This window comes from Bidens hawaiensis, unplaced genomic scaffold (assembly GCF_021521415.1).
Source record: "Bidens hawaiensis isolate Kalapana, Puna unplaced genomic scaffold, B.hawaiensis_p1.1 tig00041997_1, whole genome shotgun sequence".
Taxonomy (NCBI): domain Eukaryota; kingdom Viridiplantae; phylum Streptophyta; class Magnoliopsida; order Asterales; family Asteraceae; genus Bidens; species Bidens hawaiensis.
Window position 1 is genome coordinate 82,625 of NW_027497447.1, and position 24,150 is coordinate 106,774.

Sequence of the window (24,150 nt, forward strand, 5' to 3'; positions counted from 1 at the left end):
AGCATATTCTTATTCCTTAAAAAGATACCTTCTGGAAGGTTGTCTGACGTGCACAATCAGGGTTGCCCTAATCCTGATTTGGATAAGGATGAGGTTGATTATGTGCATGTGTGATACGCGCCTATCCTGAGGATGCGCGAGGTCTTCTCTTTATTCTCACGCGCAGATGTTTCATGCGCAGATGTGATATGCGCCGCGCGCTGATGCGCCGCGCGCATATGTGATGCCTGGGCATATGATGCCTGAGCATATGTGGTGCCTGGGCATATGATGCCTGAGCATGTGTGATGCCTGGGCATATGATGCCTGAGCATGTGTGGTATGCGCCATGCGCATAGGTTTTGGCTTAGTGCCTTCATAATGTCTTGATTTCAAGCTTCTTGTCTTTATCTTGTGGGTTGACCCGCCTCGTTCGTTGTTGAGGCGGGTACATACCTCTTCAAGCCCTCCCAGTCTAATGTGTGTCTTGTCTCGCGCGAGCGAGGTAAGATAGATATTAGACTATAGTTTGCTCTTTTGGTAGGGGTTTGTCTTTTTCTTCTTATTATTCATCGTTGCGCGAAATTCTATCCTTTTGGCTGCAAACGAATCGTCTCTGTACGTGGTTGGTTGTTGCTGACGTGGGTCAGTGATGGAGACATGTCAGACCTTTCGTGTGCTCGAGGTGCTACAGTTGCCTTTCGTGTCCCCTCACATGCTGTCAGGGACACGCGTCGCGCTCGCGTTGGTCCGTTCCTGCGAGTGGTGGCGCGTGAACTCTGGCAGCAGCCGTATAGTTTCCTTTCATGTCCCCTCACACAGTGTCAGGGACACGTGTCGCGCTCGCATTGGCCAAGACCTGCGAGTGGGGGCGCGTGAAGTCCGTTCAGCACCAAAATTTCTCTCTCCTGGGCCTATAAAAGCCAGCCCTTAGTCTTTTTATCCTTCATCTTCTTGTTTAATATTCATAGCTCTTTTCTTTCTTTCCTTGTATTCCGATTACCCTTGTTCTGCTTCCAGCTATCTGTTCTTCAGAAGTTTCCCTTGTTTGATTTTACAGTTGTATGTCTGATAGTTCAGACAATACAATTTCCCCCATCCATTGCCGCAGAAAATCGTTAGTAATGTCTACATTGAAGAAGACCGGCAAGGGGAAGAAGGCTGCTGAGGGCTCATCGGAGGAGGTAGGGAGGACCAAGGCGGTGAAGAGGTGGAATGAAATCCCCTGCAAATTGAGGCAGGCTGATCTTGACAGCCTTATCGCCTCTCAGGGTTTTCCCACCCTGTTTGGCTGCATGTTGCCTGTGGCCGGGCAAACGGCGGCGGACCCGCCTACCGGCTATATATCCCTATATAGCCATTTTTTCACCCACTGCAACCTTCGTCTCCCGATGACAAGGTTTGTGGGTGCACTGCTCCAGTTCTATGGGATTCATATATCCCAAGTCCATCCGTTTGGACTTGTGCGCATGACTCACTTTGAGTTCATGTGCAAATCCCAGCGCGAGGAGCCCACCCCTCGGCGCTTTCAGTTTTTTTACAAGCCCAAGATCCAAGACTCTTGGTTCTCTTTTATTCCTCGCAGTCAGAAGGTGAAGTGCTCCACTGTTTCATTCAAGAGCCTTCATGACTGGTCTGAGAGGTTTTTCTATATAAGGGCTGGTGTGATCCCCATCCGCATGACTATGCGCGCGATCACATCTGCGCCTGCGGATGTGGGTGTCCTCAAGAACCCAACTGGCGCCTGGGTTAATAAGCTGACCGCTGAACCATCCCCCGCCAAGAACATTTGTGAGGAGGCGCTGGTGGGGGTTGGTATGAGCAAGAGGTGGGCGGACAGCGCGCTTGAGCCCGTTATCCAAGTCGACGGGTTATGTAAGTTAATCTCATTGCTTTACTTCGGCGCGAATATAATTCTTTTTGCTGATATCATTTGACTTGTTTTGTGCAGTCACCAAGGAGTATATCCATGCCGCCTATGATGAGCACATGGAGGGTGGATCCGTCGCGCTGGACGCTGGGGAGGTTGGCTTCCCCGATCGCTTTGATGACATGTTCATCCCTGTTGATCTGGGGTTTGTCTTCGACAGCGATGCGCCTGGTAAGCCTTTGTACTTATGCATTTTCATTTATAATACCAAATTTTGCTAACACTTCTGTTGCGTGTATTGTAGATGCGCTGGAGAACTACGAGCTGGAGCTCGCGGAAGAGGAGGAGGAGGAGGAGGCGCCCCAACTAAAGCGTAAAGCTAAGGGGAAAACTGGCGCAGGGGCCAGTACGAAACAGAAGAAAGATGTTGCCCCTGTTGTTCAGGATCCTCCTACTCGGGCGGGAGGATTTGGGAAAACCCAGGAGTTTACCACCAAGGTTTCCTTGTCTTCCCTGCCTCAAAAAGCGGTCAGACCTCCTGTCCACCTGAGGCATGGTGCCACTACCTCCTCCCTTCGCGCGGCTGAAACGCCCGCGACAGGTAAACTTTTCTTATCCTTTATGTTTCTATGAGCGCGACCCTTATAGGATTACTAATGAATCTTGTCTTACTCAAATGTTTGTAGAGCCGGCGACAGCGCAACAAGATGCCGAGGCTGCGCCGGAGGTCGCTTCGAAGTCCCCTGTTTTACCCTCAAAGAAGGGTAGAATGGACTTCATGGCGATGTTTGCTTCGCGAACGGAGTTGCGCCAAGGTACGTATTGCGCTCTTGTTTTCTGACTTTCTTTTAGATCAAGTCCTTAACCATTTCTTTTTGTTGATATTTTCACAGAAGCCGTAGCTGGCGCACAAGCTTCTGGCGGCACTCCTGGCGCCGGTGCCAGCGCCGTTGGCTCTGCTCCTGCTCCTGCAAGCGATGAATCTCCCCTCATCGGCATTACTAAGGAGCAGGAGGCCGTTTTGCGCGCCGATTGGCGGCGTCGAGACCTCCCTCACCTCCTCCTGCGCACAGCCCTCCCTGCGAGACCGATTTTGATTCTAGGTCTCAGGAGAAGAGGCCTATTTCAGAGGAGGGTGAGGAGTTTGAAGTTGAAGACTCCGCAGGCGCCCGCGCCAGCCCTGCAGCGCCACGAGGTTTCGCGGCGGAGCCTTCTCGTGGGGCTGGCGCTGACTTTTCTGCTTCATCCCCGCAGGTATAGGTTAATTTTTGTTCCGCTGCGCGGACTTCCATCTTAGTGTTTTGATAACTTAGATAATTACTTTGCTTTTGCAGGAATCCGATCACATTTACCGCCCGAGATGGAATATAACTGAAGACAACACCTTTCAGTCCATGGGTGTGTGTGCGGAATTCTGGGCTCATGCTGTGCCTCCAACTGAAAGGAGGTTCCAGGAGGACCGCGCTCGCGACGACCTGCTCAACGACCATATGTTTGCTGGGTCTGCCTTCTTTGCTGCCTCCCAAGAGCTTCGCTCTGATTACGTAAAAGTACGTGATGCTCTTGCGGAAGCCAAGCAAGAGGCTAAGGTGTCTGCTTGGCATCTTTCTGATGCTCGCGAGAGAGCTGAGAAGCTCCAAGCCGAGCTCAGTGAGAACAAAGCCAGTGCCAACAGCGCCTTCGTGAAGCGCGGTCATGAGCTTCAGGCTGCGCGGGAGAAGCTGCAGGCGGCGGAGGCGGACGCGGCCAAGTACTCGCGCCGAGCGCGCGAGTTGGAGCTTGAGGCGGAGGCGCGTGACCAAGATCTTATCCAGTCTATAACTGAAAAATCATCACTGGAGAGTGAGGTTGCGCGCCTGAAGAGGGAGCTGGCGGCCGCGCAGGCCGATAAAGATGAAGCCCTGGCGACGGCAGCGTCTAGCCAGGAAGCACTTGATGCTGCGCGGGTGGAAAAAGAAGAAATCCTGGCGGCAGCAGCGTCCGACAAAGAGGAGCTAATAAAGACTAAGGAAACTGTTGAGTTATTAAACTCTCAGGTTCCTGCCCTCGAGACGTCTGTTGCTGGCCTCGCGCAGGATCGCCAATGGCTGATCTCACAGGGCATGACTCGTTGCGCTTACGCGATGAAATACTCAAACGAGTTTCAGGCCCTGGTGATGGATTGCAACGCTGCCGCGCGCTTGGTGGGCCGAGCTGAAGGGTTCACGGATGGTTACGAATATGGCATGTTGAAGAAGAACCCATCCGAGTACCCTTATCAGAGCGACGCTGCCTGCGCGGAAATGGCCGCGATGGGGGAGAAGTATATGAATACTCCCATTCCCATCCTTGCGCAGGTATTTTAACCTTAATGAGATTACCTTGACTTATTTTCTAAGTCTTTTTGTACTCATATTTTTGCTTATGATTTGCAGATATCCGCGCTTGCTGACCAGCCCGACCTCGGCGCGTTAAAGAAATTACTTGACGAGTGCGAAGGGGCTGGCGGCGACGATGGCGCGGAGAATGCTGGCGTTGCTAGCGGCTTTGGCGTGGCCAAAGGATCCGCTCCTGACACTGTCATGGTAGAAGACTCCATTCCAGATGAACAACTTGACTACGGTCAGTTTGGAGATGATGAGGAGCAGGCTGCGCCAGATGCTGAGGGCGATGATGAGGATGATGAAGAGGCTGATGTCAACGTGGAGACTTGAGAAGCCCTTCATGTTTTTTATTTTTATTTGTAGTTTGTATCTCATCTTGTAAACTTGTAAATTTCATTGCTTTTGAATGAAATGTTGTTTTTTCCCTTCTTCGCATCTTGCGCATTCCCCATTCATCTCTTTATATTGAATGTTTGCTTGTTGAATATAAGATATGCTTGCACGTTGGAATAAGAACAAGATTGTAAGAGATTTTTCCATATCTTGATTATGTTGACACGTGTCATGGCGCTTTCATTATTCCTCTTTTGCGCGTAGTTATCGCGCGCTTATGGAATTATGAGTTTTTTTTTTTTTAGCCTTTACGCGTCAACGTGTTACTCAGCTATCCACTACAATTTCGTGCGCGACCCCAACCTGAGACCTTAACAACCATGTTTTGGCATTTGCTTTGCCTTAGTTGTGTTTAGGTGTTTTATGGTCAGGCTGCGCAGCATGTAGGATGGATGTTGTGAATTGTTTGAGCTAAGGCTCACATTATTGGGCTAAGGCCCTGACGTTTTAGAGTTAAGACTCTTTAACGCGTTTGCGCATGTATGTTTTACTTCGTTTTATTTTGTTTTGATGTCAATACAATGTTGTCATATTGCTCAAAATGAATAAAGGGAAGTGTGAAACATGTATGCAAAAGATAATAGAATTGGGCTAAGGCCCTGACGTTTTAGAGTTAAGACTCGTTAACGCGTTTGAGCTTGTTGCTCGCGCATGTGTGTTTTACTTCGTTTTATTTTGTTTTGATGTCAATACGATGTTGTCATATTGCTCAAAACTAATAAAGGGAAGTGTGAAACATGTATGCAAAAGGTAATAGAATCCACATTAAGAGAAGATAGCGCGTATCATTATTCATAATGGCTTAAAAAGCCTTGATTACAAACTTGACATTTACATGAAACATTTTCTAAACTGCGCCGCGTTCCATGCGCGCGGGATCTTCTTTCCATTCAAATCTTTTAAAGCATATGCGCCTTTCCCCAATTCTTCTGAGATTTGATAAGGTCCCTCCCAATTGGGGGACATTTTTCCCGGGGGTATCGCGCGGCTAGCTTCATTGTTGCGAAGGACAAAATCATTTTTCTTAAAGTGGCATTCTTTCACACGCTGGTTGTAATATTTTTCCAGCTTTTTCTTGTATTTGGCTTCACTGATGATAGCCGCCTCTCTGCGCCCTTCAAGTAAGTTGAGATCCAACCTTCTTTCGCGCTCGTTATCAATTTTGCTCATCATGAGCACTCTATGGGATGGGCATCCAATTTCCGCTGGAATCATTGCCTCTGTTCCATAGGTTAGGCTGAACGGGGATTCGCCATTGCTGGTTTTGCTTAATGTCCTGTGTGCCCACAGGACATTAGGTAGCTCTTCGACCCAAGAATGGGATTCTCCCTCCAACCTTTTCTTCAGCCCATTTAACAAGCTTTGGTTCGCGCGTTCCACTTGTCCATTCCCCTGAGGGTGATAAACTGAAGTGAAAATTTGGTTGATGCGCAATTCCTTGAGCCAGCTGGATATCTTCTTGTCAGTGAATTGCTTGCCATTATCGCTCACAATTTCTATGGGCAAGCCAAAACGGCATATGATGTGGCTCCAGATAAACTGCTTCATCGCTTCGGCTGTTATTTTTGCTAGTGGCTTGGCTTCAACCCATTTTGTGAAATAATCTACTGCCACTACCAAAAATTTTACTCGCCCAGGCGCTTGCGGTAGGGGACCCACAATGTCGATTGCCCATTTGTGGAAAGGCCATGCAGAGGTCACTGGAATCAAGTTGTTCTTTGGCCGCATGGTGTTTGGCGCATAGCTCTGACATGCTTTGCATTTTTGGATCTCCTTCAGAGCGTCCAAGTACATGCCTGGCCAATAATAGCCTGCGCTCATTGCCTTGGCAACCACCATGCGCGGGCCAGCATGAATTCCACAGATTCCTTCGTGTATCTCTCTGATCACATAGCTCGCTTCCTCAGCATCTAGGCATTTCATGAGCGGCCCAAGATAAGAGCATCGATATAATGTACCGTCAAGCAGTTCATAGTTCTGCGCCTTGTGTCTTATCTTCCTCGCTTGCGCGCGATCATCTGGTACTCTTCCCTCCTTCAAGAATTCCATTATTGGAGTTATCCATGATGAAGGTGTTGTATGAGTTACCAGGACAGACTTCGCTACCACCGACGGGTTGCTCATTACTTCTACCCTGACATCTTTGCCAAAGTGATCAAAACTGGTTGATGCCATCTTACTCAGCGCGTCTGCAGATTTGTTTTCACTGCGCGGAATATGAATGATTCTGAAGCAGTCAAATTGCTCGATGAGCTTTTTCGCCTGCTCTAGATACAGAGGCATGGTGTTCTCCTTGGCATCATAAAGGCTATTGACCTGTGCTGCTACCAAGTATGAATCAACATGGGCCTCTAGCTTTTTGACTCCAAATTTGTGCGCGATGCGCAGGCCAGCCAGCAGGGCTTCATACTCAGCCTCATTGTTGGTGCTCTTGAAGTCCAACCTGATGGCGTAAGTATATTCATGATTCTCTGGATCCACCAGTTTGAGGCCTGCGCCGGACCCTTCATTGTTTGAAGCTCCGTCAGTGAACAATCTCCAAACATTTTCTTCATCATTGGCTCGCGGAGGGTCTACCTCGCGCTGAGCCTCTTCAACTCTTCCTTCGGGGACTTCTGCGATGAAATCAGCCAAGACTTGTCCCTTTATTGCTGGACGGGGCTTATAGGCGATCGTGTGCTCACCTAATTCCAGCGCCCACTTTGTCAGCCTTCCTGAGAGCGCGGGACGCCGCAAGACTTGCTGGATGTTGTAACCAGTCAGAACTTCAATGGGATGACCATTGAAATATCTATGAAGCTTGCGCGACGCGTGTGTTAGTGATAAAACTAACTTCTCCATGATGGAGTAGCGCGTCTCAGGATCTGTCAGCACCCGACTCACATAGTATATTGGCGTTTGGATTCCCTTGCGATCCACCAATAATACTGCGCCGATGGCACGCTCTCCTGCTGATAGGTATAATGTCAAAGTTTCACCAGGAAGTGGAGCTGTGAGCGCGGGCAGATTTATCAAACATTCTTTAATCTCACTGAAAGCTTGCTCGGCCTCAGGAGTCCATTTGAACTGACTTTTCTTTAAGCAGTTTCTCAATGTATTGACAAATGGGGTAGATTTGGTTGTATGGTTCGCTAGGAACCTGTTGATTGATACCAATCTACCATTCAGCTTCTGAACTTCTTTCATGGTGGATGGCGAGGGCATGTCAAGGATGGCCTCCACCTTCTCAGGGTTCACCTTGAAACCATCCTTGGTGACCATTACACCTAGAAATTTTCCCTCTAGTACACCGAAAGTGCATTTGCTCGGATTGAGCTTCATGTTAACTTCCTTTAGGCGCCCAAGGGTTTCTTCGATGTCTTTGAGCATTTGCTTTTCCTCCCTGCTCTTGATCACCAGATCATCCACATAGACTTCTAGGTTTCTCCCGATCTGCTCGCTGAAAACGGCATCCATAAGTCTTTGGTAGGTGGCGCCCGCATTCTTCAAACCAAAGGGCATTTTTGTGTAGCAAAAAACACCCTTGTCGGTTCTGAAGGCGGTCTTGTCCTCATCTTGCGGTGCCATTTGAATCTGGTGATAGCCTTTGTAGGCATCCAGGAAACATTTTAGCTTGAATGGCGCCACGTAGTCCACCTTTGCGTCGATGTTTGGGAGGGGGTAACAATCCTTTGGGCATGCTTTGTTGAGGTCTTTGAAGTCAATGCACATCCTCCACGACCCGTTACTTTTCTTTACCATCACAGGATTGGCTACCCATGTCTGGTATCGTATCGGGCGGATGATGTTTGCGCGCAATAGATCCTCAACCTGTTCATTCATGGCCCTCGCCTTTTCATCCCCCATGACTCTCTTCTTTTGAGCAATTGGCTCTACAGACTTGAAGGTGTTGAGAGAATGTTGTGCCAGGTCTCGCGGAACCCCAGTCATATCAGAGTGTTGCCACGCGAAGACCGACTTGTATGCTGTTTGCAATCTTTTCATTCTCACCCTCGTGTCGTCTGATATCGTTGCGCCAATTGTGATCTTCTGCTCCGGGAATTTTGGGTTGAGAATCCATTCCTCTGGCGCGCTGTCTGCCATTGGAAGTTTCATTCTCCCTTCCCGCGGAGTACTTGTCACTGCACACAAATGATCTCTGTATACAAAAGTTACACCTGTTGGTGTTGGGAACCCCAACGCGCCGTGCGCTGGCGACGGTATGGCGTTGAATTGGGCAATCGTTCCCCTACCCAAGATCATATTGTGGCAAGAAGTGGTGGGCAAGACCAAGAAGTTAACAACTTCGGCTCGCTTGTGTTTCTCATCCCCCATAGTTAGCTCAAATTGTATTTGACCTAGGGGATGAATGATTTCATTTGAAACACCAGAGATTGGTGCATTCACAATTTCAAGCCTTGCTTGGTCTGCCGGATCCAGTTTCCTGAAACATTGCTCATACATGATGTCTGACTCGCTGCCAGTGTCCACCAGGACTTTCGACACCTCATAATGAGCAATGTGTGTAGTGATGACAAGAGGACTGCTGATGGAAGGGCCTCCCCTGATTCTTGGGAAGATGACTTGTTGCTCGCGCCAATCTCCTTGGATTTGCGCGCCTCTCTTTTTTGATATTTGCCCTTGCCTTCCTCCCTCAGCTACACAGATTCTTTTGTACTTTTTGCTGGCTGAGGCTTCTGATTGTTCATTGTCTGGTCTTGAGTTTTTCACCAGGTGAGCCAGCTTGCCTGATTTCACGTCCTTTTCAATTGCATCCTTCAAGTGGTGGCATGCATCAGTGTTGTGTCCTGTGGATTTGTGAAATTCACAGTACTTGCCACTGTCTGATGGTCCCTTGTAGTGTAGTGGCTTGGGGGTTTTGAATTGGACATTCTCAGTGCTTAACACCTGTGAAGGCGTTTTAGTGAGGGGAGTCCATATTCTTGGCAGAGGTCTGCTAGGATCTCTGCCGCCCTCCCTCTTGTCACCCTCCCCGCGATTACGAACATCTTTTTGGGGCTGGGGTGAGCTTGGTTGCGCCTGTTTTTCTGCGGGAGAAAAACTGGTTGGTTGCAACCTGGACCATACAGAGTTCTGTTTGCCCCTCTTTTCTTTGCTGCGCGGTGACTCAGCTTGATGCGCTCTTTCTCTTGCCCTATCTTGGGCAATTTGTTTTTCATTTCTCGCGAAAACTCGCGATGCTTCCATTAACTTGGCCCACGTGGTGGGCATGCCATCTCTGCTTACGAGAGCTCGGCGGAGTTGATCACTGCGCGCGCCTTGTATAAAGGCCACGCGCAATAGTTGCTCAGTGATACCCCCGATTGCCAGAGACTCTTGATTGAAACGAGTGATGTAGTCTTCAACCGTTTCATCATTCCTGCGCACGCAGTGCATGATGTCATCAGGGTCGCGCGTGTGTCTGCCTGCTGTACGAAGTGGGCTTGGAACTTTTCTAATAGTTCCTCGAACCCATCAATTTGCCCAGTCGGCAAGCTCTCGAACCAGACACGCGCCGCGCCCGTGAGGCAGCGAGCAAACATGTGACACCATGTTGGCATCGTCCAGCTCTCTAGGTTTCCCGTGTTGTAAAAACCTTGCAAGAAATCATCTGGATCTGTTGTGCCGTCATATTTGCCCAAACCACTTCGCATCTTGGTTTTGTGCTGGATGGGAGCCTTCGCGATGCGCTCAGTGAACTTTGAATGTTTCACCAAGATGGCTGGTCTGTACGGTGTGGTTACGTCCACTTGCCCTCTAACTGGTGGGCTGTACGGTATGTGCAGATCTTGATCGGCTCTGGCTCCAGGCGCCATGTTCACAGGCGCGCGGAGCTGTGAGCCTCCTGCATGAGTATCTCGCGTCTTCCTCATGCTGTGCACTTCTTCATCACTGAACTCAGTGTGTGCAGTGTGAACAGAATGTCCTTCTTCCGGCGCGCGCGGCCTTTTTGTTCCATGAACAGTTTGCTTATCAAACGCTTGCCTTTGTGTTACGTCGGCTAGCTTTTTCTGTTTGACCATCTCATTGTACTTGTCCATTAGACGCCGCTGCTCGTTTATGAGCCATTCTTTAGGATCATTTGTTTCATCTTCTGGACCCATAGGTCCTTTTTGTTTCGCGCCGGCAAGATTCTGTAACGTAAGATCGTCTGGAGGAGTTTCAGTCTGGCCGTGAGGAGTTGTGATGAAGGGACGGTTACTGATGGTGCGCGTAGAATCACGCGGCCCCCTCAGAAACTGATGTCCCTCATTAACATCCTCACGTTCAATATCCTCCAGAACTTGATCGACGTTACGAGCACCAGAAACCATGGTGAAAATTTGTTTTTATATATAGATCTGATGAGATCTGATTGCCGTTGTAACAGTGGATGGCGCCAATGAAGAAACGTGGATCGACTCACTGGTAGACGATCTACTTTCCTCGGGTGTGATTATGCTATTTCACCGATGGTTTCTCTTGGATCTGTGTTCTTCCACCTACAAAATGAACAGCACCGTCAACTTACCCCTCAGAAAGGGACAGAGGGGTCCTCCTTGGGGTAACCCTCCGGTGTGAGAATAAGTATTTGTGGAGAAGATAATAATATGTGAGAGTAAGGAATTCTGGAGAGTATTGCTTAATAGCTGAATACTCTATAATTTGATGTGATTGTATGTTACTGGCTGTAACTGTCTGTGATTGAATGTAATTGAATATGATTGAATGTGATATGATGATCCTTCCTTGTGGAGTTGATGCTGTATTTATAGTGCTAGGGTTTCCATTGATTGGGCTCAGCCTTGTTGGCCTCCACCAATTGCTCTGCGCCACGTGTCCTCTGGGACACCTGGTGCTTTCTCATTGGTTGTAATCACGTGGTAGCACATGTGTCATGCTGAGTTGTCCACCTTTCATTTGGCAGCTGTCAACATCAGCATATTCTTATTCCTTAAAAAGATACCTTCTGGAAGGTTGTCTGACGTGCACAATCAGGGTTGCCCTAATCCTGATTTGGATAAGGATGAGGTTGATTATGTGCATGTGTGATACGCGCCTATCCTGAGGATGCGCGAGGTCTTCTCTTTATTCTCACGCGCAGATGTTTCATGCGCAGATGTGATATGCGCCGCGCGCTGATGCGCCGCGCGCATATGTGATGCCTGGGCATATGATGCCTGAGCATATGTGGTGCCTGGGCATATGATGCCTGAGCATGTGTGGTGCCTGGGCATATGATGCCTGAGCATGTGTGGTATGCGCCATGCGCATAGGTTTTGGCTTAGTGCCTTCATAATGTCTTGATTTCAAGCTTCTTGTCTTTATCTTGTGGGTTGACCCGTCTCGTTCGTTGTTGAGGCGGGTACATACCTCTTCACATTAGATGATATATGTTTACGTTGTACTTAATGAATTAAGTGTCAAGTCGACAAGAAATAATCAATTTATGGTAAAGCTGGATATATTTCTATTGATATTGATTGAATGATTATGCTGAAAACTAAAAAAAACATATACAAGAAGGGGATGGGAAACCCATAGAATTCAGAATAGGAGATGGGAAAACGAAGCCCACAACACTCTGTGATATTCATTACTTTCATAAGCTTTTCGTTTAGCACCTTATATCAGATTCATTCTCAGTTGGGCCTACTTCCTTTTACGTGTTTTCAAGGTGTTATGCGTACTTGTTGATTTATATTGCAAAATCAGTTTATAGTAAAGTTAACTTGTTTTTTACAATAAAGTCTAGTATCATAGTAAAGTTAACGTGTTGTACACTATAATACACTATTATAATAAAAATAACATGTTTTATAATAAAGTGTGGCTTTATAGTACAATAAAGTGACATAGTAAGTTAAATTGTTTTAGTAAGTACACATGCTAAAGCAAAGGTAACAAAATTAGAGTAAATGAACTGTATAAAGACTGGCAATGCTTTTATAGTGTCAAGTTTGCAATATCCTTTGGAGGGACAAATGTTATGGTGGATATTCTATAGCTTCCTACAGGAAGAGTCCAATATAGGCGCCTCTAGGGCCGTATGAATGCTTTATAGCTTCCGTTGGGGAGATTTAATATAGGCGGTTTCCTCCAAGGCCGTAATGCTATCTGATGCCTTTTAGCTCTCGAATAGGAGAGTCCATAATATGTAGTTACTTTATGGCTACTATAGATATTGCCTTTCTAGCTTGCCAGATGATCACTCCTATTGTAGCACCACGGAAATTTCGAGCCAAAAAAAAAATATATGCCAAAATCCAAAGTCAAGGGACCAAACCTGTAAAATTCCAAACTCCAAGGGTTTAAATGAAAATTTTGTTTTCTTTTCCTCTCGCGATACGCGACGGGACAAAGGACAAGCCATCGCGCAACGCGACGGGCTTGGTCAAAAGCTTCCAGAAGGAGTCAACAGCGATACGCGATCGCTGTTGATTATACGTCATCGCGTATCGCGATGACGTGGTCTGAAACGTTGTGACACGTGTGCCACGAGGCAGACGGTGGCACAATGTGGCGCAACGTGTCGCCACGCGGCACAACGTGTCACCACGTGGCAACACGTCCGCCACGTGTCGCCACGCAGCACAACGCCTGTCACGAGTCGCCACGTGGCAGGTCTACTAGGTGACTCACCTGGCCTACGTCGCGGTACGCGACGGGTGACCAGGAGGCCATCGCGTACCGCGATGAGCTTCCAGAATTTGTTTATAAATAGCAAGGTCGGGACCAGCCATTTGCACACCAAATCAGCTCACTCCCCTCTCTCTCTAAATCTCAAAATTCGTGCCCTCGATCTATCTCGATAAACGTGCCCCGATTCCTCGATAAGCGTGCCCTCGACTCCTCGATATTCGTGCCATCACTCGACGACGTTCAAGAAGGTGACATTATCCCGACGTCCCAACGATCCCTTTCAAGAAACATTGGTGCCTCGTAAAGCGTGTCAAGGTGTGGAGAAGGATTGCCAAGAAAAGACGATGAAGGAGAGAGTGTTGATCAAGCGGCGACGAAGTGCTGCTCATTTGAATAGAGTTTAATAAGCCAACGAAGGTAGACATAATGCCCGAATAAAATAATAAAATATTATAAATGCTTAATGCCCTAAGTCGAGGTTATACTCGATACCTCGATAAATAAAAGAAATATATAACAAAGAAAAGAAAGAAAATAAAAGAAAGATAAAATATATATATATACGTATATATATATATGTGAGTATAATTATTCTTTGTTATAAATATTATTTAAGTAATAAAGAGTATTCTTAAATAATAAAAGGATACGTTTCTTAAAGAAGAAGAAACGTAGGGTTTTATAAATAAACTAAAGGTTTATGAATACTACTTTTTAACTAAAGGTTTTAAAGTAAAGAATAAATAAATCGAGGTGGCGATTTTAAAACTAAGACTAAAGGTCTTAAGCCGGATTGTATATCCGACTAACAAAAAGTTATACTCGTACTATAGGTGTGAGATAGCAAGGGAAAGACCCACGGACGGTGTTTGAAGCCGATCCCAATCAAAAGGTGAATACGCCCCAAACTTTTAAACTTGTTTTCAAACGAGTCAATGTGTTATATGAAAAACTTTACGTGAGACTAAGTGTCTCTAAAACATTTATAAACAAGAGTAAAAGCCAATCCATCAGGCTGTCGTGTACGTTTTTCTGGATCGTTACATATGTGGTAGTACGCGGTGTGCGCATCGCACCACAGCTGGTCGTAGTACGCTTTCCTGCGGGGAGCACGAACTGTGTATACGAATGGTACTTAACTAAGTCGAACGCTGCGGTGTTTGCTGGGGTACTTAGGTAGAGACTTGAGTTTGTAAATTGTATTATAACTTTATTATTCTTAAGCCAAGATGGGCCGAGGCTTGCATAATCCTCGAGGGGTAATAAAGTAAAAGAAAATATTTTAGTGTCAGCGTATTCACCAGCATATCGCTGACGTATTTTCTAACATTTCAGGAAAAGTAAAGTATCAAGAATTGGAGCCATTCATGAAGTGGATGTTCGCAAGGTAGAGATGGATCATTGTTTTAAATTATTAAAAAGCATTATAAACAATATGATTTGTAAAATCAAACGAGGTTTATAAATAAAACACTCGGATATTTATTATCCGAAAAGCTTTTTAAAATATTAATTATAATTACAAAACAAAGATTTATTAATAAAATGTTTCAAAAAGATATATTAATATTTCATTATAAATAAAGCTTTATAGATAAATTAATATTCCAAAATATATTTTTAAAGACTTCCGCTGAACTCTGATACATTTACAAAACCGGTACGAACTGCTGGTCACACGACTAGGCCGTAAGTCGGGGTGTGACAGGTTGGTATCAGAGCCATCAATCTTAGCGAATTGGATATTAAAAGATAATACCCAAGCTTCGATCCAAGCATAGGAAAATATTTTATTTGTTTATTTGATTAGGGATAATATTGGCTGGTAACCCTTTCTTTCCCTCTCCACATTCTAAACCGCCCACCAAAGATGTCTTACGAGAAATTAATGGATTATTATGAACGTGAAGTAAGGAGAGCCGGAAAATATTACAAGTTTCCAAAAGACATCATGAGCAAAGATTACTACGAGGCATTTTTCTATTCCGACGAGGATCACAATCAAACCAAGCCATATCATTATCTCGGCAATGAGCAGAGTCCAATTTATCACCTAGACAATACTCCACATCAAGTATACCAAGCACCAAGGCATTCAAGCTACCATCCGTCAAGTTTACCCATGTATCAACCATCCGAAATCCCAACATATCATCCTTCCGAGATTCCTACCTATCAACCAACTGAGGTCCCGCCGTATTACCCATCCGAGGTTCAACACACTTACCACCGAATCCTCACCCTTCATACGCATTCCTCTCCAACCGACCAATAAAGGAGGAACCAAGATCTCCCTCATCCGACTGGATGCAATGCCACTCAGATAAGTGAAGGTTGCATACTGGAACCTCTACCATGGATGCTGTCGACTCCCATCCCAATAAGGAATGACCGTCTCGCAAACTCATAATGAAGGTGATGATGCCGTACGAGAAAGTTCACTTTCCTGCAATATCAAAAGAGACTGCCAAATTAATGGAAGAAGAGGATCCAGAGGAAGAGACCCCCGAGGAAGAGGAACCGGAGGAAGAGGAATCGGAAGAAGAGGAAATGGAAGAAGATTTAGAGGAAGAATACCCCGACAATCCGAATGAGGTGACAACACCGATAGAAGAACCATTCTCTCATCAAACCCCAAGTTATGGTTCTGTTGATCCCTACATGCAATTTCTTCAAGAGCTCAAAGACAAAGTATCATCAAGCTTCCCATCGTATCAAGGTGATATTCCCTCGATTGAAGATCAAGCAAACGAAATCCGAGAGCAGAATGAGGCTGCCGAAGCTTTCTTCAACTACCATTCCGATGTGACTGCTTCTCCATATCCGGACCCGAGGAACCATTTCGACGTTGTCACGATAGGCTACCGTGATCCACCACCCCGCTATGGATATCCTAATGACATCCCTCAGTCACAGGAGGAACATCTTGATCGAGCCCTACACGAGACATATTAATTAAGAAAGAAGATTGTTATTGATGGGAAGAAAAAGAAGAAGATAAGAGAGACTCTTATTCGAAAGTGCAACAAATTAACCAAGGTTGTGAAGAAATTCATGAAGGATTAAGATGATGGTGATAAAGACATGTTTCCAAGAGATGAAGTTTATGTGTTAAGATAGTCTGTACGATATGTGTAACATATGATGTAATAAGGATAGGAGTTTATATATCGCATAAACGATATATACGTATGTTGTAAAATAATATATATATCATTCAATGATATATATATATATATATATATATGTGTGTGTGTGTGTGTGTGTGTGTGTGTGTGTATGTGTGTGTGTGTATGTTTAATGGAATAAAACTTGTAATTAAGAAATGAAATTGTTTAAAATTTCAGATTAAAAGGATTAAAAATGTCACACCCGGCCCTGAGCGGCGGAAACAGCCGGGCGCGCGCGAGTGGGGATTGATAATTAAGCACGGGCCATTGCAAACATTCATAGTAAGATTTTCATTTCGCATGAAATGTTTAATACAAATACATTACATTGTTTAAAAATTACATAGAAACATCCAAGTATAAAACTGTTGAAGATTTCCACGCCATATCCCCTTGCGCGGCGGGAACAACCACGCGCATCGAAGGGATAGAACTAAAATCTTCCAAAAAGCTAGTTTTAGATGTTCAGCGTGAGGTGCTCTAAGTGTGACTCCATGCGCTACCTAGTTATCTCCTGAAAGACACGTAAAAACATTTGAATCAGTATAAACTGAGTGAGTTCACAAGTTTTAGTAACTTGATAAATCGCATTGCATCATAGTCTTAATAAAAATCATATTGAAACACATTTCTGATTTCATGTCTAAACATATACTTGATAATCCGTATGAAAACATGGATCTGACACATGTTTCTGATAAAAGTCGTTCAGCGGGCTACGCGCGATCATTACTGGAAGTGTGCTCGTCCATGCAAAGTGGCGCTGCCACTACGAGCTAAATAATATAATACCGTCCCGCGGTTTACGCGTGGACATTTCTGAAAAACCGTGCTCGTCTATGCAAAGAGGCGCTGCCCCTACGAGCTAATCAATAGTTCCGTCCCGCGGGTTACGCGCGGACGTTGTGCCGGGAAACAAGGCGCTCGTCCATGCAAAGAGGCGCGACCCCTACGAGCGGGCTCAAACCCATAGTACTGCCCCATGACCATACTAGGCACTCGTCCATGCAAAGAGGTGCGACCCCTACGAGTGGGTGGATCAAACCAGCAGTCCCTACCCTTAGAGTTCCAATGGTAAAGTGATCACTTACTCGAGTTCTAGCGCACATACATCGAAAACCTTAGATAACCGTTCGCATTGCTCATCATGAAATATAATTTAAACACATAATCGCTTGCATAGCTTGTAAGTATACCATGATAAAACATTATTTAAGTACGTGTCCCTCGCCCCGAAAACAGTTTAAAAACAGTGAAAACAGCGAGAATAGGGGCTGTGAGACTCACCTGTGGTTCTTGTTAAGGGATTAATCGAGATTCGGGTTTTCTTGGTGTTGGCCTCGGAATTGAAGGTCTAGAATGCGATTAAATAACAAGAAGTATATATATTAAGATCAAGAATTAGGAGAATATAAGGGTTGGAAAGCAGATCTCAAGGTTATATTCTTGGCTTACCTGGTAACAGGATCGGAAACGAAAACAACGGATGCTTGGGAGATGATTAGTGCAAGTTGCAGTTCTTAAGAGAGAAGTTTGAAGTGTGTTTTGGGTGATAATTTAGGTTACATATTTATAGGCAAACTCAAGGAAACACAATCCCTTGCTTTAGGGGATTGTAATCTCTTCATATCTAGGAGTAATGATGATAAAGTATGGAAATTATTATTATTTATTTAAGAGTGGAGTAGTGGATAAAAGATTTTGATTTGATTTGGACAGGACATGCAGGTCTGTGGTTGGTGGGAGTAGGGTGGCTGACAGTTGACTTTTCATGTTACAGTGTGCTTTTTCAGGTACTTTGTCAGTGTACAGTAAAAAGTGGAAAATCTCTGAAACACGCTACTGTTTCCCTTTGGGCGGGAGTAATCTCCTTACAACTGGAGAATAGACTAAGTGTTCTGCGCGTATTACTTTGTGCGCATAGCTTTCTGCGTGAAGGACATTTCTTTGCTGCGGGTAGGTGCGTGACCTTCTCGCAGTCAGGGACATTGAGTTTCATTTGTAGATTCTCCAGGTGGTCTTGGTATTTCAACATAGTGATCAGTCATGTTGAAGTCAATTCCATCTTGGAGCTTCAGACAAACTAGTTCTCAATGTTCCCGCCATGCGGGAAGGTTAGTTCCCCTTCCGCACGCGCATAAACGATTTGGGATGCACCCGCCTTAGCATCATGCGAGACGGTCAACCCATTAGACAATAAAACCAATACACTCGCGCATGGCGCATATAACATATGCCCACGCAGGTTCTTAACATGGCGCCTATAACAAAATGCACGCGCTGATTAACATAGCGCGCTCGCGCAGGGCGCACATAACAAATGCACGCGCTGATTAACATAGCGCGCTCGCGCAGGGCGCACATAACAAAATTACCTAATATTTAGGTTGTTTTAAGGGATTGGGAATTTACCGGGTGTCACATTCTCCCCCTGTTAAGCGAATTTCGTCCCGAAATTTAGGAGACGTTGCTGGCAGAAGCCATGTTCTGAAAGAGGTGTGGGTATTTCTGGCGCATTTGATCTTCTCTTTCCCAAGTGAATTCAGGCCCACGCCTTGAGTTCCATTGAACCTTTACTAACTTGATTCGACTTCTGCGCAACTTTTGTTCTTTCCAATCGGTTACGGCTATAGGCTCTTCTACGAAGTGCAGTTGTTTGTCGATGTGAATCTCTTCCAACGGTAAAATCAACGTTTCATCAGATAAGCACTTTTTGAGGTTGGACACATGAAACGTATCATGAACTCCACTGAGTTCGGCGGGTAAACGGAGTTTATAAGCAACCGGAACGATCCTTTCCAGGATCTCAAATGATCCGATGAAGCGCGTATTCAACTTTCCTCGCTTGCCGAAACGGGGGACTCCTTTCCATGGAGAGACTTTCAAAAGTACTTTATCCCCTACTTGAAATTCCAATGGTTTCCTTCGCACATCTGCGTAGCTCTTCTGTCTATCGCGCGCTGTCTTAAGGCGATCCCTTATCTGAAAAATCTTGTCTGTTGTTTCTTGGATCAATTCTGGACCAGTCATTTGCTTGTCACCCACTTCAGCCCAGCACAGTGGGGATCTACACTTGCGCCCATACAAAGCTTCGAACGGCGCAGCCTTGATGCTTGTGTGATAACTGTTGTTGTAAGAAAATTCAACCAATGGGAGATGAGTATCCCAGCTACCACCGAAATCGATTGCGCACGCGCGCAACATATCTTCCAATGTCTGGATTGTTCGCTCGCTTTGCCCATCCGTTTGGGGATGATATGCCGTACTCATGTCAAGACGAGTACCTAAAGCCCCTTGTAACGATCTCCAAAACCTTGATGTGAACCGACTATCTCTATCAGAAATGATGGACACTGGGACTCCATGTTTTGAAACTACTTCTCGAATATACAGTCGGGCTAACTTTTCCATCTTATCGGTTTCCTTGATCGGCAGGAAGTGCGCTGACTTAGTTAGCCGATCTACAATAACCCAGATCGTGTCATAACCCCCAGGTGTCCTTGGCAGTTTGGTGATGAAGTCCATAGAGATTTGTTCCCACTTCCACATGGGAATTTCTGGCTGCTGAAGTAACCCCGACGGCTTCTGATATTCAGCCTTTACTTTTGAACACGTCAGGCACTTACTGACATACGTCGCGATGGCGCCTTTAAGATTGGGCCACCAATACAGCGCTTTAACATCTTGGTACATCTTGTCTGCGCCAGGATGTACGGAATACCGCGTCTTGTGAGCCTCGTTTAATACTCGCTCGCGCAATCCTCCCTTGAGAGGGACCCATATGCGGTTAGCGAAATATAGATTGCCGTTCTTAAGTTCCAAACTCTTAATCATACCCCCAAGGGATTCGTTTTTAGCAAACTCTGGTTTCAAAGCTTCTTGCTGAGCGTCTCGGATGCTGGTAAAGAGATCTGCGCGAATGGTCAGCCTTAGAGCCTTGACTCGTAGCGTTTTTATTCGCTCCTTCCTGCTTAGCGCGTCTGCCACCACATTCGCCTTTCCAGGGTGATACTTTATTTCACAATCATAATCGTTCAACAATTCAACCCATCTTCGTTGCCTCATGTTTAAATCCTTTTGATCAAATATATGTTGAAGGCTCTTGCGATCCGTAAAGATTATACACTTTGTACCATAGAGGTAATGGCGCCAAATCTTTAGCGCGAAGACAACCGCTCCAAGTTCCAGATCATGCGTTGTGTAGTTCTTTTCATTGGTCTTGAGTTGGCGCGAGGCATACGCTATGACTTTGTCTCGCTGCATAAGGACACATCCGAGTCCCTGATGTGAAGCGTCGCAGTAAACGACGATGTCATCCGTCCCCTCGGGCAGAGACAAAATTGGCGCACTACATAACTTCTGTTTCAACATTTGAAACGCTGCTTCCTGATTTTCGCCCCAAATAAACTTCTTGTCTTTCTGAGTTAGCGCGGTCAGAGGTAGAGCTATCTTGGAGAAGTTCTCAATGAAGCGTCGATAGTAGCCAGCTAGTCCTAGGAATTGCCTCACCTCAGTTGGGGTTTTTGGCGCTTCCCAGTTTTCGATGGCCTTGACTTTGGAAGGATCAACGTGTATTCCTTTCTCGTTTACAACGTGACCGAGAAAGTGAACTTCTCTAAGCCAAAACTCGCACTTGGAAAACTTCGCATACAACTTTTCTTTCCTCAACAATTCCAAAATCAATCTCAGGTGTTGCTGATGCTCGGCCTTGGTCCGAGAATAAATCAGAATATCATCTATAAATACAATCACAAACTTGTCCAAGTATGGTTTGCACACGCGGTTCATCAGATCCATGAATACAGCCGGCGCATTAGTTAGCCCGAAAGGCATCACTAAGAACTCATAATGGCCGTATCTAGTTCGGAAGGCTGTTTTCGGCACATCTTCCTCATGGACCCTAAGTTGGTGGTATCCGGACCGTAGATCTATCTTCGAATAATAACTGGATCCTTGCAACTGGTCAAATAAGTCGTCAATCCTCGGTAAGGGGTACCGATTTTTGACTGTCAGCTTATTCAGCTCCCTGTAGTCAATACACATTCTGAACGAACCATCCTTCTTCTTAACAAACAGTACTGGAGCTCCCCAAGGTGAAAAGCTTGGGCGTATGAAACCCTTATTCAATAGTTCCTGTAACTGATTGGATAGCTCTTGCATCTCAGATGGAGCTAGTCGATAAGGCGCTCGAGCTACTGGCGCAGCTCCTGGGACCAAATCAATACGAAACTCGACTTGTCGCGGCGGCGGTAATCCGGGCGAATCTTCAGGAAAAACTTCTGGAAATTCGCGCACTACTGGTAAGTCTTCAATTCTTCGCTCATCTCCTTTCTTCTCTACTACATGCGCCAGGAAGGCGTAGCACCCTTTCCTTAGGCACTTGCGCGCCTTTAGGCACGAAATTAGTTTCGTCGCAACTCCCCTTCTTTCCCCTTGAATCACCAAGGTTTCTCCGTTCAACAGTGGGACCCGAACCTGCTTCTCATGGCAAATAACTTCCGCGTGGTTCTCGACTAACCAATCCATACCTATCACAATGTCAAAACTTCCCAAGTCTATTGGCAACAAGTTAATATTGAACCCGTGACCTCCCATGACTATTACACATTGTTCAGTTCTTTCGTTTGCGCATAACTGCCTACCATTGGCTAGTTCTATAGTATAAGGTGTGCCTAGCCTACTGGTTGCTAGGCCTAGGGAGTCTTTAAACTCAGCGGATATAAAACTTAGGTCAGCGCCAGTATCAAATAAGACAGATGCAAAATGTCCGTTAAGCAAAAACGTACCGGTTACCACATTTGGCTCTTCTTTAGCTTCGCCTGCGCCGATCACAAAAGCTCTCCCGCGAGCTTGGTTTCCCTTTTGCGGGCAATCCCGACTAAAATGCCCTGGCTTCCCGCATGCGTAGCAGTTGTCGCTCGCTCCAGCTTCTCTGACACGGCAATTCATCATCTTGTGCCCTGGTCTGCCACATTTGGCACATTCGATTCTTGCGCATTCACCCTCGTGGTGATACTTGCATTTGTTGCACCATGGGCGAGGCCCGCTGTATCCTTTCCTTGATGGCTCCGCGGCTTGGATCGCGTAAGCCCTTGCGCTCTCCTGCTTCTTGAACGGTGGTTGCTTGGAGTCGGACCCTCGGTGGTGAGAGTTCCACTTCCTCTTGGGATCAGAGGTTCGCTGCTCGATTCCGCGCGTAGTTAACATACCCGCACGGACCGTATCTCTTGTAAGGGTGATGGCCCGCGCTACCGCCTCATCAAAGGTTGGAGGCGCTGCGGCGTTGAGCGGAACCCTAACAACAGGAGGTAACCCAAAGATATACCTCTCGATCTTCTTTTCCTCCGTGTTTGCCATGTCTGGCACCAACTGGCAAAGCTCGTTGAACCGGTTGTTGTAGGCGTCGATATCCGTTCCTACCATGGTGTGGTTCCAGAATTCCTGTTGTAGGTTCTGAATTTCTGCGCGAGAGCAGAACTTTTTTATCATCATCTCTTTCAGCTCCTCCCAGGTCCTGTGGAGAGCAACTTCTCGCCCCAATGTTTTCGTTTGAAGCTTCCACCAGGACGAAGCTGCCTCTTGGAACATGCAGGTCGCGTAAAGGACCTTCTGGTTCTCACTACATCCGCTAATGGAGAGAACTGTCTCCATCTTGTCAATCCAGTTGTAGAGCCCAATGGCCCCTTCGGTACCCTTGAATGGCCAAGGCTTACAGGCCATGAATGTCTTGTAGGAGCATCCTTTGTCCAAGGCTCCTGATTCGGGTTCTGGGGTCTCATTCTGACGACCCTGACTTGATTCGGCCTTGCTGGCCTCATGTGTTGCGATTGTTTGCGCGATTATTTCCGCGAGTTCCTCGGGTGTCATGGTAATTCCCTTGGCTTTAGTTGGAGGCATTCTCGCTTTAAAAGAGTGAAAACATATCAATTTTAGCGCATGTATTCTGAGCACATAATATTATCATTATTTACTAGACACTGTGTGACCCGTGTTCCTAAGTGTGTGTATAGTTTCTTTTGAAAATATTTCATGCGATTTCCCCCAACGGTTATAGTCTAGGTTAAAACTTCTTTTCCTAGTTCGCTATAACCAGTGCTCTGATACCAATCTGTCACACCCGGCCCTGAGCGGCGGAAACAGCCGGGCGCGCACGAGTGGGGATTGATAATTAAGCACGGGCCATTGCAAACATTCATAGTAAGATTTTCATTTCGCATGAAATGTTTAATACAAATACATTACATTGTTTAAAAATTACATAGAAACATCCAAGTATAAAACTGTTGAAGATTTCCACGCCATATCCCCTTGCGCGGCGGGAACAACCACGCGCATCGAAGGGATAGAACTAAAATCTTCCAAAAAGCTAGTTTTAGATGTTCAGCGTGAGGTGCTCTAAGTGTGACTCCATGCGCTACCTAGTTATCTCCTGAAAGACACGTAAAAACATTTGAATCAGTATAAACTGAGTGAGTTCACAAGTTTTAGTAACTTGATAAATCGCATTGCATCATAGTCTTAATAAAAATCATATTGAAACACATTTCTGATTTCATGTCTAAACATATACTTGATAATCCGTATGAAAACATGGATCTGACACATATTTCTGATAAAAGTCGTTCAGCGGGCTACGCGCGATCATTACTGGAAGTGTGCTCGTCCATGCAAAGTGGCGCTGCCACTACGAGCTAAATAATATAATACCGTCCCGCGGTTTACGCGTGGACATTTCTGAAAAACCGTGCTCGTCTATGCAAAGAGGCGCTGCCCC